Source organism: Physeter macrocephalus, chromosome 6, assembly GCF_002837175.3.
Source record: "Physeter macrocephalus isolate SW-GA chromosome 6, ASM283717v5, whole genome shotgun sequence".
In the NCBI taxonomy this organism is placed as follows: Eukaryota; Metazoa; Chordata; class Mammalia; order Artiodactyla; family Physeteridae; genus Physeter; species Physeter macrocephalus.
In genome coordinates, this window is record NC_041219.1 from 64,965,066 (window position 1) to 64,979,287 (window position 14,222).

A 14,222-nucleotide genomic window follows, 5' to 3' on the forward strand; every position below is an offset into this window, starting at 1 on the left:
ATAGTCCCATTTTGGGAAGGGAGGGTGAATGAATTGGGAGATTGGGATTGACATATATATATATATATATATATATATATACACTATGTATAAAATAGATAACTAATGAACCTACTGTATAGCGCAGGGAAATCTACTCAGTGCTCTGTGGTGACCTAAATGGGAAGGAAATCTAAAAAAGAGTGGATATATGTATATGTATAACTGATTCACTTTGCTGAACAGCAGAAACTAACACAACATTGTAAAGCAACTATATATACTCCAATAAAATTTAATTTAGAAAATAGTCCCATTTTCCAAGATTAGAGATAATGTACAGGAAACAAAATATGCTACAGTAACTAGCATATAGAGGCTTCTCAATGAATGGTAACAAATATTATCATATTCAGTATGGCCCAGCTCAGTTTTTTACTCTTTAATGAAGGGTCATTCTTGCTGTAATCTTCTCTTTGTCCTTCTATAACACTTTGCTTTATTGAAAGTTAATTATAGTTAGGTTGTATTCCCTGCTTGCTATGGTCTGAATGTTTGTGTCCCACCAAGATGTTGAAATCCTAAGGCCTAATGTAATGGTATTAGGAGGTGAGGCTGTTGGAAGGTACCTAGGTCATGAGGGTGGAGCCCTCACGAAAGGAATTAATGTTCTCACAAAACGGACTCCACAGAGATTTTTTGCCTTTTCTACCATGTGAGGACGGAGTGAGAAACCACCAGCTAGAAGCACCAGGAAGAGGATCCTCAAGAAAATGTGACCATGCTGCCACCTTGAACTTGGACTTCCAGCCCCCAGAACTATGGGAATTAAATTTCTGTTGTGTATAAGCTACCCAGTCTGTGGTATTTTCTTATAACAGCCCAAATGGACTAAGAAACTAAGCTAAAAACTTTGCGGGTTCAAATTTTGTCCTAATTAGCTTTGCATTCCATACAGTGCCAAGTGGAGTGTCTGGCTCACAGTAGACATTTATTAAATGCTGATTAAAATGACTTGAATTAAACAAAGAAGCCACAGTCCCAAAGACAATATTTAAAATGACATTTTGAATCTAAGCTGTTGATAAAAATAATAATCTAAGCATATTAAAGTCAGATGACACTTGACACTAGTATTTAGATATTTTTCATGCTATGGATATCTTCAGAAAGATTTATTACAGCATAGTATGCAGATTTGTTTCATCATCTGTCTTCATGATTACATCATAAGTTCTTGGAGGTAGAACCTATATATCAGTATTTTCAGGGTTTATCACTGTGCGTAGCCCATAGTGACTACCTAATAAATGTTTACTGCATGAATAGCTAAATAGAAAAATAATGAATGAATAGAAAGACTCAAAGGATGAGAGATCTAAATAAAATTATCAGTACTTAAAATTACTAGCTTTGTGACACAAGTAAAAAGGAGACAAAAAGATGGAGGTCAATGGAGTTTTCAACACCAATAAGAATTACAACAGTTTTCTGTGATGTACAGTAATATTGAGAGTTTTGGAAGGTTTATAGTGATAAGAATATTTAGGAAGATGATACTTATTAGTTATTACTATCAGTTAAAAGTAATACCTTTAAGAGGCTATTAGTAGTGAAAGAACAACTTGGATAACTATTTAAAATAGTCCTAATTGGCTAATTATGTATTAAAATACTTAGAAAACACTAAAAAGACCAAATATTGCATCAAGTCTCAAATAACCTAAGACTAGAATCTGGGAGGAACTTCTGCTAACCAATGGTAGGTCAGTTTTCTTGGCATTCTCAGGTTTATCTCAAGACAGAGAGAATACTTAAAAGGGATAGGAAGACACACTGTAGTTTCTTTATGTTATTCCCCTGGGTCTATATTCAGGGTATATTACAACCAATAAAAAGATTATCCAGGTGTTGATTTTTGACGTATTTAAAGATCTATTCTCAACCTCCCTCACCTTCCCAATTGCTATCTTTCTCACCGTTCAGGAAGAGTATCTTTCAAAAACAGCTGGGCAGAAGCTATGGAGTCGGACCACTGACTGCTCATTGCAAAGGTCTGAAGATGGTGACAGAAATATCCTGGATACAGTGGATGGAGGGACTTTTAGGTTTTTGTCTATTATATCTTTTCAGAGTTTCAGAGGAACAGGCCAGAGGTAAAAGAGAAGTTGTCACCTTAATAGAGTGAATGCCTGGTAGGAGCTAAAAATCATATTGGAATCTGGCACGTTAACTTCCTAAGTGTGAATCTGAGGAAGAGATTTTGTTGTCACCAATTCATCAGAGAATGTGGCTTAGGGTAATCCATCCATCCTATATTCTGAGACTCACTGAGTTTAAGAAGTGCCCAATTCGATAGTTTGTAAACAAGTAAAAAGCAAAACAATATGTAACAACAACAAAAAAGATACCGTGGAATAAGGGAAAAGAATTACCACCTTGAAGGCTCAAAGAAAAAGTATGTTTCTAAAATTAATGTCTTGTAAGACTCAAGAGAACATTCTGAAACTTGTTTGCTCCACTTAATAAACTGCAAGAAGAATGAGCCTCATCGAAGCAGGAACCGCAGGCAGTAAAGAACAGAGTGAGATAAAATGCAAGATATATAAGCAAAAGAAGAATTTCAATAAAACTAAATGTAAAATGGGAAAATTGAAGCCCACATTTTAAAAGGCATTGAGAATACTGAACTGTAGTCATAATAATACAGAAGCATGAATCTGTTATGTGGAGGATGGGCTTGAGAAGCTCTCCTAGAATGTACAAAAACAAAAATGTACTTATAACAAAAATGTAATAAGACCTAAAATGGAGCTTCAATATATGACTAATTAGTGTTCCTGGAGAAGGAACCAAAACATATGAAACAGAAACAGTAAATAAAGATATGATAGAAGAAAACTTGACTGATGAACCTGTATATGCAGATTTGAGTGACTTTACTAAATTCAGGATAAAACAATAAAGGAGACCTACAAAACTCATATTGACAAACTTTTGAATTGTGAGGGAAATGATTTATAATTAAAAAACTGTCAAGTATCCAAATAGTGGGGGAAAAGGAAAATAAAGGATTATCCATGGAGGAAAACTATACTCAGCTAGCTTCAGGCACTACAAGTAAATATTCTAAGACAATGAAAAATATCTAAGAATTTTGAAAGGATTATTATTATGACCTCAGGATTTCACATTGAAACAATTTGTATTTTCTTCTGTAAAAGCCATTTAAGGATGGTTTCAGATGCACAAGTGGTCAGAAAAATAACATTTACATAACTTACAATAAATTATTTGAAGAGTTGCTCCAAATCAATCTCAGAGAATCAGATTTAAAAACCCAAAGGTGGGAGGGTCATGGCAAAAAATGATGTTAGGGCTTTTTCTTTCTCTTTGTAGATCAGAGTATCTGGAGTCCCTTTAGACAAAGCATTGGTAGAATGATTCTATAAGCCAGACCTTCTTTCATTTGTTTCTCTGTAACTCTCCCCTCTTCCCCATCCTCAGGAAACATATTTCTCATGCCTCATTCGTTACCTCACAGTTCAGATGGAATCTTTTCTTAGGTCCACTGACCTAGGAACTAACTAGGACTTGTGAGATGGCTAAAAGATTATATTTACATGGCTGAGATATTATGCTTGACAAAGTTTTGGTTTCTATATGTAAGGCAACAGACTGGCCTTTTTTTTTTTTTTTCTAACTTTTCCTCATTAATGAGGTCTATATGGTGAAAGGTTTGTTTTAGATTGTAAAACTGTTACTCAGGAAGGTTAATTGACTCTCTCAAAACCCCACACTTAGTAAGAATTAAATTTGAATTTGTGTCTTCTGACTTTAAATCAAATACTCCATTACTTGTCTAATTTATGACTGCCTCATGGATTTTCAGAAAATGAGACTTTATATTTTTTCTTGGTTTTATTTCAGCAAGAAAGAAATAATCTTTATGTCACTTAATATTTGCAATTAGTTTAACCTAGATTGTTCAACTCTCAAGTGTATAGTTATCCTCCATAAAGATATTTATGTCTGAAAAATCACTTTTCTAATTTTCAGTTGGTTTGATAGATTCCAAACTGCTTTGTTTTGACATCTATTGTTTTGATTACTCTGAATCAGATAATAACCCGGCATTAAATTTTTTGGAGAGAGATGTGAGGACCCTTAGGTTTAAGTAAAATTAAACTTAAAAAAATTAATTTTGATATAATTTCAAAATTATGAAAAGTTGCTAGAATAGTACAAGAAACTCCTATACACCATTTACCTAAATTCACCAATTATTTATGTTTCCAGATTTACTTTACCGTTCTCTTCTATCTCTATATTTATACACATATGCATATTTTCCTTCAAATATTTGAAAATACACTGGAGACATTATGACCCTAATCCACAGTCTAAAATTCGTCAATTATCTCTAAGATCCTTCACAGCCCACCTCCTTCCTGTCCCTATTAAGGATACAATCCAGGATCATGCATTGCATTTAATTGTCATATCTCTTCTTTTCTTTCCTTATGAAAATCTTTGAAGTCCTAAACATGTTTCTTTTCATGGTCAATGAAGGTTGGAAGTTTACCTTCACACTTATCTGGGAAAGCACATAAAACAGTTTTCTATTTCCACACCACTCTTGCTGACTCAGAATCCTAGGGAAGGGATTGTCCTAGACTTGTTTTTTGTTTATTTGCTTGTTTTGTTTTGTTCTTTAAGAGATCTAGCAGTTCTGATGATCAGCCAGGTTTGGAATCACTGAGGTCAGCTAATGATCAACTTGAGAGGGAGGGCAAACCTGCTGGAGCTGGTGCCAGAGAGGTAATATTGGAGGAGAGAGAGGAATGAACTAATTAGAAGGATGATGTAAGAGGTGGACGTCTTTCCCTCAAATACTGAGGAATATTTACCCAAAAAGCACAGCTAGTAAAGATAACTCTGGGGAGAATCAAACAAAGAGGCCCACTTGCAATTTAAGTTTCAAGATCCCTGAAACATAATTCCTGAACAATTATGAGCTATCCTACAAGAAAACATTTCTGTAGCCATGTAGATTTTAAGAACAAAATTAATCCAGTTTCTTTCTCAGAGGCTTTAATATATTAAAAAACATAATACACCTATAAGAGTACAAAGCAATTCCTCCATTTGGCCACATAACCCTTTTTAGAGGCGGCCTGTTAACATATCAGTTTTACTGTCTAACTGACTCTAGAAGTTGCATTAAATTCTGAGAAACTGCAACATATAACCCAGGTCAGATATTTTTAAGACGTTCATAAGGGAAAAATTATAAAGAAATATCTTTTCTTCTCCTTGGTTTAGGACTACACATAAACAAAGGACAACTAATACAACAAAGTTATATAGAGAAAAAAATGATGAACAGAACTATACCTGAACAATTCAAATGACTAATAATGAACCACACAAATGACTAACAATAATGAAGGTGGGCTTCCTTGGTGGCGCAGTGGTTGAGAGTCCGCCTGCCGATGCAGGGGACACGGGGGGTTAATGCCCTGGTCCGGGAAGATCCCACATGCCGCGGAGCAGCTGGGCCCCTGAGCCATGGCCGCTGAGCCTGCGCGTCCGGAGCCTGTGCTCCGTAACGGGAGAGGCCACAACAGTGAGACGCCGTGTACCGCAAAATAATAATAATAATAATAATAATAATAAAAATAATGAAGGTGATGATCAGCTGGATGGAATAAAATGTGCTGTGAAGCAAAACCTACATGATGTTGAGACTTTTACTCCTGAAGATTATTCTACATACCTCTCTTCACTGGAATATTAAAGACACATATTAACTTTTAAAAACTTTGTTTATTAAAAGCTCTAAGTCCCTTTTGAGTTCCCATAATTTTAAAAATTCCATAAAGGTTAAAAAAATCTGATAAAGTCTGAAAGTACTAGTTAGTTCAAAGAAGAGACCTGCTGGGGGAGACTCCCAGGTAGTTCAGTGGTTAAGACTTGGCGCTTTCACTGTGGTGGGCTGGGTCCAATCCCTGGTTGGGGAACTAAAATCCTGCAAGCTGTGTGGCATGGCCAAAAAACAAGAAAAAAAATTTACTTCTCGGGCTTCCCTGTGGTGCAGTGGTTGGGAGTCCTCCTGCCGATGCAGGGGACGCGGGTTTGTGCCCCGGTCCGGGAAGATCCCACGTGCCGCGGAGCGGCTGGGCCCGTGAGCCATGGCCACTGAGCCTGCGCGTCAGAAGCCTGTGCTCCGCAATGGGAGAGGCCACAACAGTGAGAGGCCCGCGTACCACAAAAAAAAAAAAAAAAAAAAAAAAAAAAAAAAAAATTTACTTCTCCTCTAATAGGAAATACCAGAGTTATCCCTTCTAGTGACAGCTAAGGAACACAGTCATTAAAAAATATATATAGCATTGGCATTTTGGATTATCTCCAGAATTGCAATTTAAGGAAAGCAAATAGATTTTAAGACTTTTAAGATTCTATCATGATTGCATTATTACCATATTATGAGACTGAGTGGAAATTGGGAAGCAGCTTTGGCCTGACTGTGCTCAGTTGGGTGGTTTTCTTTTCTTTTTTAAGTTTATTGACAAGTATAACTGTATATACATTTAAAGTGTAAAATGTGATGATACAAATCATACAATGTGATGATTTGATATACATATATACAATATACATATACATTGTAGAATGGTTATCAAGGTCAAGAAAATTAACACATCCATCACCTCACTTAGTTAACGCTGTAAACTTTTTTTTTTTTTTTTTTGGTGGTAAAATGCTTAAGATCTATGAGGTTACTCATGTTGCTGTATTCAGCTAGGAGTTTGCTGGGACTGGAACACCCAAGATGACCCCTCATCCTCTAGGGTCTCTCCTCCATAAATCCACCCCTTTAACGTAGGCTTCCTCATGCCTCTACTTGTATCATGTTTGCCACTGTCCTACTGGCCAAAGCAAGTCACATAGCCAACCCTAGAGTGGGAAAAGACTACACAAGCATATTAATGCTATGAGACATGATGCTTTAAGGGCCACCAGTGTAATAGCTGGTATGTTTAGACATATTTCTGTCTGTGTTGGCAGAAATACTGCTTTTCTAGGTAAAAGTTGAAGACAGTAATAAAGAAGATGGGTATATGTTTATAAAAGAGTTTAGAAATATTTGGGGGCACATATAAATCATGTGGCTAAATAAATTATTTACTCTGCTGGAAACACATATTGTTTGAATAATCAAGGTTAGAACTGAGATTCTAATCTCAGTTGCTATTATGTTGGCTACTAAAATTAATATCATAGTCAATATCAGAACATAGTAAAACAGAAATTTGGGGCTAGGAAATAGGATACAAAGAGCTGCCATTAAGCTGTGTGCATTTAGGATGTCATTTAAATTTTCTAAGCCTCAGCTTTTTATATATTAAAATAAATGTCTTGAACTGGATTACATTTTAGCATCCTTCCAGATCTAAAATTGTCACATTCTTAAAAAATTTTTAGGTAGCATTAGAAACAGGCAAAAAAACAAAATATAACACAAATTCCCTCATATATAGTCAGTATGCCAGGGATTGTGATGAGTATGTAAGCATGGATTTGTGGTTATTAAGATTCTTATTCAGCCAACTGGGCCCTTGTAGTTGCCTATTAAAATCTCAGTCACAACAGAACACACGGTCAGAGGGTATTTCCATGGTCTTTGCCCTCTTGGATGTTACCAGATAGCATCATGATTAGAACTCAATAGTAAACAAGTTTCCCATAGGAGGCCTAGATGATACTCTGTATAAATCTGCAAATATGATGATTAGAAAAAGAGAAAGAGAGCTTACATGTCCTGAAATGGTGGGGGTTAAGGAGTGCTTGGTAATCCATCAGGGATACAGTACAAGAGATGTTTCTTACTGTATAATTCTTCTTCCCAGGATTTCTGCCTTTCCAAAATGATGGGGTGGCTTGAATAACTGAATATGCAGAGCCTCTCCAGAATCCCCCTCTTGCTCCAATTAGTAACTTTTCCTTTCAGTCATTTAGTTTAGATTTTCTTTCATTCTTCTTGCAAACAAATCACCCTAAGCTTGCAGCACTCTAAGACATTATCTTGTGCATGCAGGTTAACTGTTATTTGCAAGGTAGAATTTTTGTCCAACCCACAAATTGCTTCCTCTCTCTAGTTCTCACTTTCTTGCCCTCAGACATTGTTACATTTTTTTTTTTTACCATTTCACATTGTGTAGATGGCATCTCCAAATAAGTTAGTTCATAAACGAGTTCATTTCTTCCCTTTCCTTCCTGCCTATACCTTATGTCCCTCATACTAATTGGCCCATTTTTTTGAGGAGGCAAAGTTCTGCAAGATACATGGGCTTTGTGAAGTGCTGAAATATGCTCTGGACCCACAGTGGAATTTCCAGGCAGGAATCATTTTCTGCCTTTTGTCACTGAGCCTCAAAGTAAGTTTTCTGGCACTTGAGTTGAGCTCCCTTTTCACCCTGAGTCCTCCACTTCTTTCAGGTTGATCTTGCTATGAACTGAATACTACACAAAGCTGTCCTATAGGACTTTGTAGGATGATAGAAATGTTCTCTATTTGTGCTGTCCAATACTCCAGCCACTAGCCATATGTGACTATTTAGCACTTGAAATGTATTTAGTATAACTGGAAAAGTGAATCTTTAATTTTGCTAATTTTAATTTAATAGCAGAGAGTATTCATTTTGCATTTTAAGAGTTATTCTCTTGTCTTTTGTACCTTTAGATATTTGTTACACTTGGACAACGTGTCTTTATCCCCTCAGTCCAGAAAATCCTACCTATTCTAGTAAGTCTAGATCTAGATTTATCTTCTTCAGGGAACCTTCCTGACATTAAGTCCGTACTGATCTCCCCTTTCTTGGAACATTAATCATACCACTCCTCTGGTAATCAGTGCACACTGTTATGCATTATAATTTAGCTGCTTCACAAAAGTGTGTTTTTCTCCATAATCAGACATGAAACTCTTTGAGGTCAGAAATTGTGTCTAGCATTTCTTTTGCATTCCTCTTGGCAACATAGCATATGCTGGGCACTTGGTTTCTGCTCAATACATATTTATTGCATGGATACATAAAGTAGGTTATATCAGGGAGCAGGGTGACTGGACATATGGTGGCTGAAGGTCAAAAACCCCATTTTTTCCTCCTAGAAGTGATGGCATATTTTGATAACTTTCCTGTCAGTTCCAGAACAGTCTCTAAGAACTAGAATATACAGTTAGGGAGCTTGGCCAAAAGAGAAGCAATATCTTGGAAATTGTGGTGTATCATTTAGCAAGGTTGCATGTACAGGTTTCTCTGATTTCCTCACAATATAAAATACACTTAAGCAGAACAGAGTACAGGAGTGAAATTACAAGCTTTCTCTCATGTGTGTAGAAAGCCACATGGTGGCTCCCACCACTAGTGATTTCAGATCAGTGTAATAGTTCTGTTTCGACTTTTTACAACTTCTTGAAATGGTTGGCTATGTTACTTGCATATTACGTCTATTCAAACTGTTAGGGTGAAGACTATTACTCCTGAACTTTGGGACAAGGAAACAAAAGCTAAGGCAAAGAACAGAAACAATGCAGCAGACTGCTAATGATTTTAAATCACCCTGACAAAATATCCCTGAATAACATGTGAAATCATTGATAAGTTTGAAAAGATATACCATATTGAAGTAACAATACAGTGTCAGTAACATTTTTGAAAACAGTCAACAATTTTTAGAATTTGTTTATACATATGGCATGTATTTTAGATGTAACAGCCAGGAAAACCTTATTATTAGAGACTTCACTGAAAGATCTCTGAGGTCCCTTCCAGCTTTAAAATGCTGAATATAATTCAGAATTTATGATAATTTGAACTAGGGTAGGCTGAAATTTACTTTCGTATGATCTATGAAGCAAAGATTTGCTAATAGTGTAAACAAGATTGCTTGAGGCTTTTAACCAAGCTGTTCTCAAAGATTTTAACACATTGTGTGATACAAATGGTTCTAACTAATTTCAAACAATTCCCACCTATTTATTAAAGCACGCACTGAAAGTCTGTTCCTTAGAAGTGCTTTTATTAGCAGCTAAATTTACAGTGTGAATAAGAAAGTACTATGTCTGCATTTCTTATTAGATTCTATAGTTTATTTTCTTTTTGTTAATTCAGATTCGTTTCTCCAAGGGTAGACTATATCAATGAGGCTTTTCTGTAATTAGAAATGATTATTTCAAATACAATTGTCTATTTCCGTAGTATATTTTTTCCCCTTTTTCACAGTATCTGTTCTTTATCACCTTGATAAAAATGTTTTCTAAAAATATATTTATTAGGCATTGATACTATTTCACTGCAAACCTATTTCACTGCAGATGAGACTGGGCTTTTATGGCAACCTAATTACCCTTCGAGGAATAATTAAAAACCCAGAGCTTCCTATTTTTAGCTTTAATTCTAATATCCTTTTACAATTCTTCAAGATTACAATGAATTAATATTGAAACTGTAAGATTAGGTTGATTCCAGTAAAGTCTTAACTTTTTTCTTTAACAGTTATCATCTTAATTATTTTATCTTGATGTTAAAATAATTCTCCATGTATATAAATGCCAAGAAATATTCTGTACTATACTGTGGAACTGAAAATTTACTCTAGGCAACAGTGCTTGACCATTTATTTCACTTAAAAACAGCAAAAACTTTTCTAAAGACCTGTACAGATAATACATATGCTATATTTTAGAAAAATGAATTTCAAAAATGTTTACTTTATAAGATCTTACATACAGTTGAGAATGATAATTTGAAAATCATTAAATTTAAAATACAATGTAGGAAATATTTGGTATCACTTACTATAGTTAAAATATGAAATCAGTTCTACCAGAAAGTGTCTGCATAAAAATCTCCATGGTCTCCTTCTGCAAGCATATTTTAAAAATTATATATGTTGTAACTTGTAAGACAGTAGTATTTTATAGCACCATTGGCTAGATTCTACAGGCCATTTTATACTTATAGATAGAGAGCAATGCCTATGATAATATCAAAAACATACGATACAGTGCCAACTTATTACCTCGGTAGTACTTGAAACATTTAAAAACATTTAGAATATACATTATTGTAATTTCCAGTTAAATAGCATTTATTAAAAATCTGATGTACTGCTCTCACTAGCCTAAGTGTTCTGTATACATTATCTTATCTAATCCTCATAAGAACCTATGAAGTAGGAGCTATGATTACCTTCATTTAATAAACGGGGAAATTGAGGCCTTAAGAGAGAGATGACACCAGTATAAGCCAGAGGAAGCACTTGAATAAACATCTGTCTGACTCTAAAACCTATGCTCTTAAACTGCAAGTTATTGTCTTTCTGAGAAAGGGTTTTTTATTTTCTTATGGTGTTACTTGCACTAATTATCTTAATGCCTTAATCTCTCCATTACTAAATACAAATAAGTCATTAATGTTGCTAAACAAGGAGAGGTATTTTTTGAAAAAGCATAAAATTATTATATTGGAAGACATGAAGAAGTTAGTTTAAGGCCTTAGATGTTTTGAATGGTGGTCTAACAAAATTTGAACGTAGTTACTGAGAGATTATTTTGCACAGCAATCCAAGTGAGCATGTTTTGAAATTCCATCTGAGTCCATCAATTTTTCAATGTTAAATTCTTCATCTGAAATTCTTTATATCAATGAAATAATTTCTTGCTTCATTCAACTCAGGACTTCTGAACCAATGCCAGTTGGTTGGAAAAGGGAAGTTTCACTCATTATTTCTTAATATAAAGGAAGTGCAATGATGTAGAAAATATAATCTGTTGAGGATATATTGGTTTCTAGAAATTCTCACATATGAAGCTTAAAATTTAGCGATCTCTAAATCCTTTCCTTGTTCATCTTTTTTTTTCCTCTCTCTCTAAATTGAGTATTACTCTAGATTTTGTAATAAGTACTACCTAAATGCAGATAGCACCCAACTCAAGGCAAGCTATTATGATGCTATCATTTTAACCCCAGTGGCGTTTTGGCTTGATGGCCCCTTATAAGTGAACTTGCTAGAAACAATCAACACAAAATAAAACTGAGAAAGTATACAACTGCACGTGAAAAAATTTAAAATTAGGTGAAAAATTATATCTTATTGAAATATTTATGTATAATAGTAGATCCAAGATAATGTGAAAATTCCAAGATGAAAATTCATCTTGGTGGAATAATGACTAAAAGCAAACCATCAGAAATTATAACCTTTAAAAAATCTGATTTGGACAAAAATTGATTTGTTAATCAAATTATTCTTGTAAAATTTACATGGCAAATAAATAATCCCAATTAAAAATTTTCAGTAAAAGAAAAATGACAATGGAAATAAGGAAATTATTTAACTATAGTGTGTAATAAGTTGATCACAGAATTAAATTGGCTTAATGGATTTATTCTAAAAAACAGCCGTTATTTATTTAAAAAATAAAAATGTATCAATGCTTCTATAAGGATAAAATATTTATGTTCATAAATAGAGAATCGGGTATCAAAGTGTCAAAGTTAGGATTCAAAATACTCACCCATCATTGAAAAACAGAAGGTTCAAAGTATCTCGTATTCTTCCCAAATCTATAGTTTCCATTCCAAAATCTTGTCATTTACAAAATAAATATGATGATGATAATACCTGTCCTGCCTACCAACTCATAGGATTTTTGTGGCAATCAAACAAGAAAATTATAAAAGTGCTTTGTTAAATTTAAAACATTATTTAATGTACGGTACTTCTAATTTTAAACTACTTGTTAGACGTTCTTAGTTGAATGCATATGCAGTACAAATTAAACTTATAGTATTTTCCCCAAAAGTTAACCTCTCTCTATGACTTCTTTACTCCGTCAGTGACATCACAATTCTAACACGTCTTCAGCATTTGAGGGTTGAAAGCTCAGGGTCCTTTGGGACCTCTTCTCCATCATAACCACAAAAGCCAAAGAGAACCTGCTAATCAATCAGACTACAGCTGCTACAACCAAACTGATGTCACACCTCAACTGCTTCTCAATTACAGCTTTATCTCATTTTACATAATACAGGCATACGTCAGAGATATTTCGGGTTCTGTTCCAGGCCACCACAATAAAGCAAGTAACATGATTTTTTTTTTCGTTTCGCAGTATGTATAAAAGTTATGTTTACACTATAGTCTATTAAGTGTGCAATAACATTATGTCTAAAGAACCAATGGACCTGAGGACAGGGGAAGGGGGAAGGGTAAGCTGGGACAAAGTGAGAGTGTAGCACTGACATATATACACTACTAAATGTAAAGTCGATAGCTAGTGGGAAGCAGCCGCATAGCACAGGGAGATCAGCTCGGTGCTTTGAGACCACCTAGAGGGGTGGGATAGGGAGGGTGGGAAGGAGATGCAAGAGGGAGGAGATATGGGGATATATGTACATGTATAGATGATTCACTTTATTATAAAGCAGAAACTAACACACCATTGTAAAGCAATTATGCTCCAATAAAGATGTTAAAAAAAAAAAAAGAACCAATGTATGTACCTTGATCAAAAAAATGCTTTGGAGAATTCCATGGCGGTCCAGTGGTTAGGATTCCGCATTTCCATTGCTGGGATTGGGGAGGGTGGGCAGGGGGTGGGAGTGATGGAGGCTCAGGTTCAATCCCTGGTCCTGGAACTAAGATCCCACAAGCCGCTCTATGTGGCCAAAAAAAAAAAAAAAAAAACCTTTATTTGATGAAGGAAGTCAAAGGTAAACTTCCATTTAAAAGGTAAATACTAGGGATGTAAATACAACATGATTAATATAATGAAGCCTGCTGTATGTCACATATGAAAGTTGCTAGGAGAGTCAATACTAAGAGTTCTCATCACAAGGAAAACAGTTTTTTTCCTTTTTCTTTTATTTTGTATCTGTATGAGATGATGGATGCTCACTAAACTCATTGTGGTCATCCTTTCATGATTTGTATGTCAAATCATTACGCTATACCCTTAAACTTGTACAGTGCTGGATATCAATTATATCTCAATAAAACTAGAAGGAAAAAATACTTTATTGCTAAAAAGTGCCAAAATAATTACAATAGTAACATCAAAGATCACTGATCACAGATCACCATAATAAGTATAACAATTATGAAAAAGTTTGAAATGTTGCAAGAATTACCAAAATATGACAGAGAGACACACAGTGAGCAAATGCTGTTGG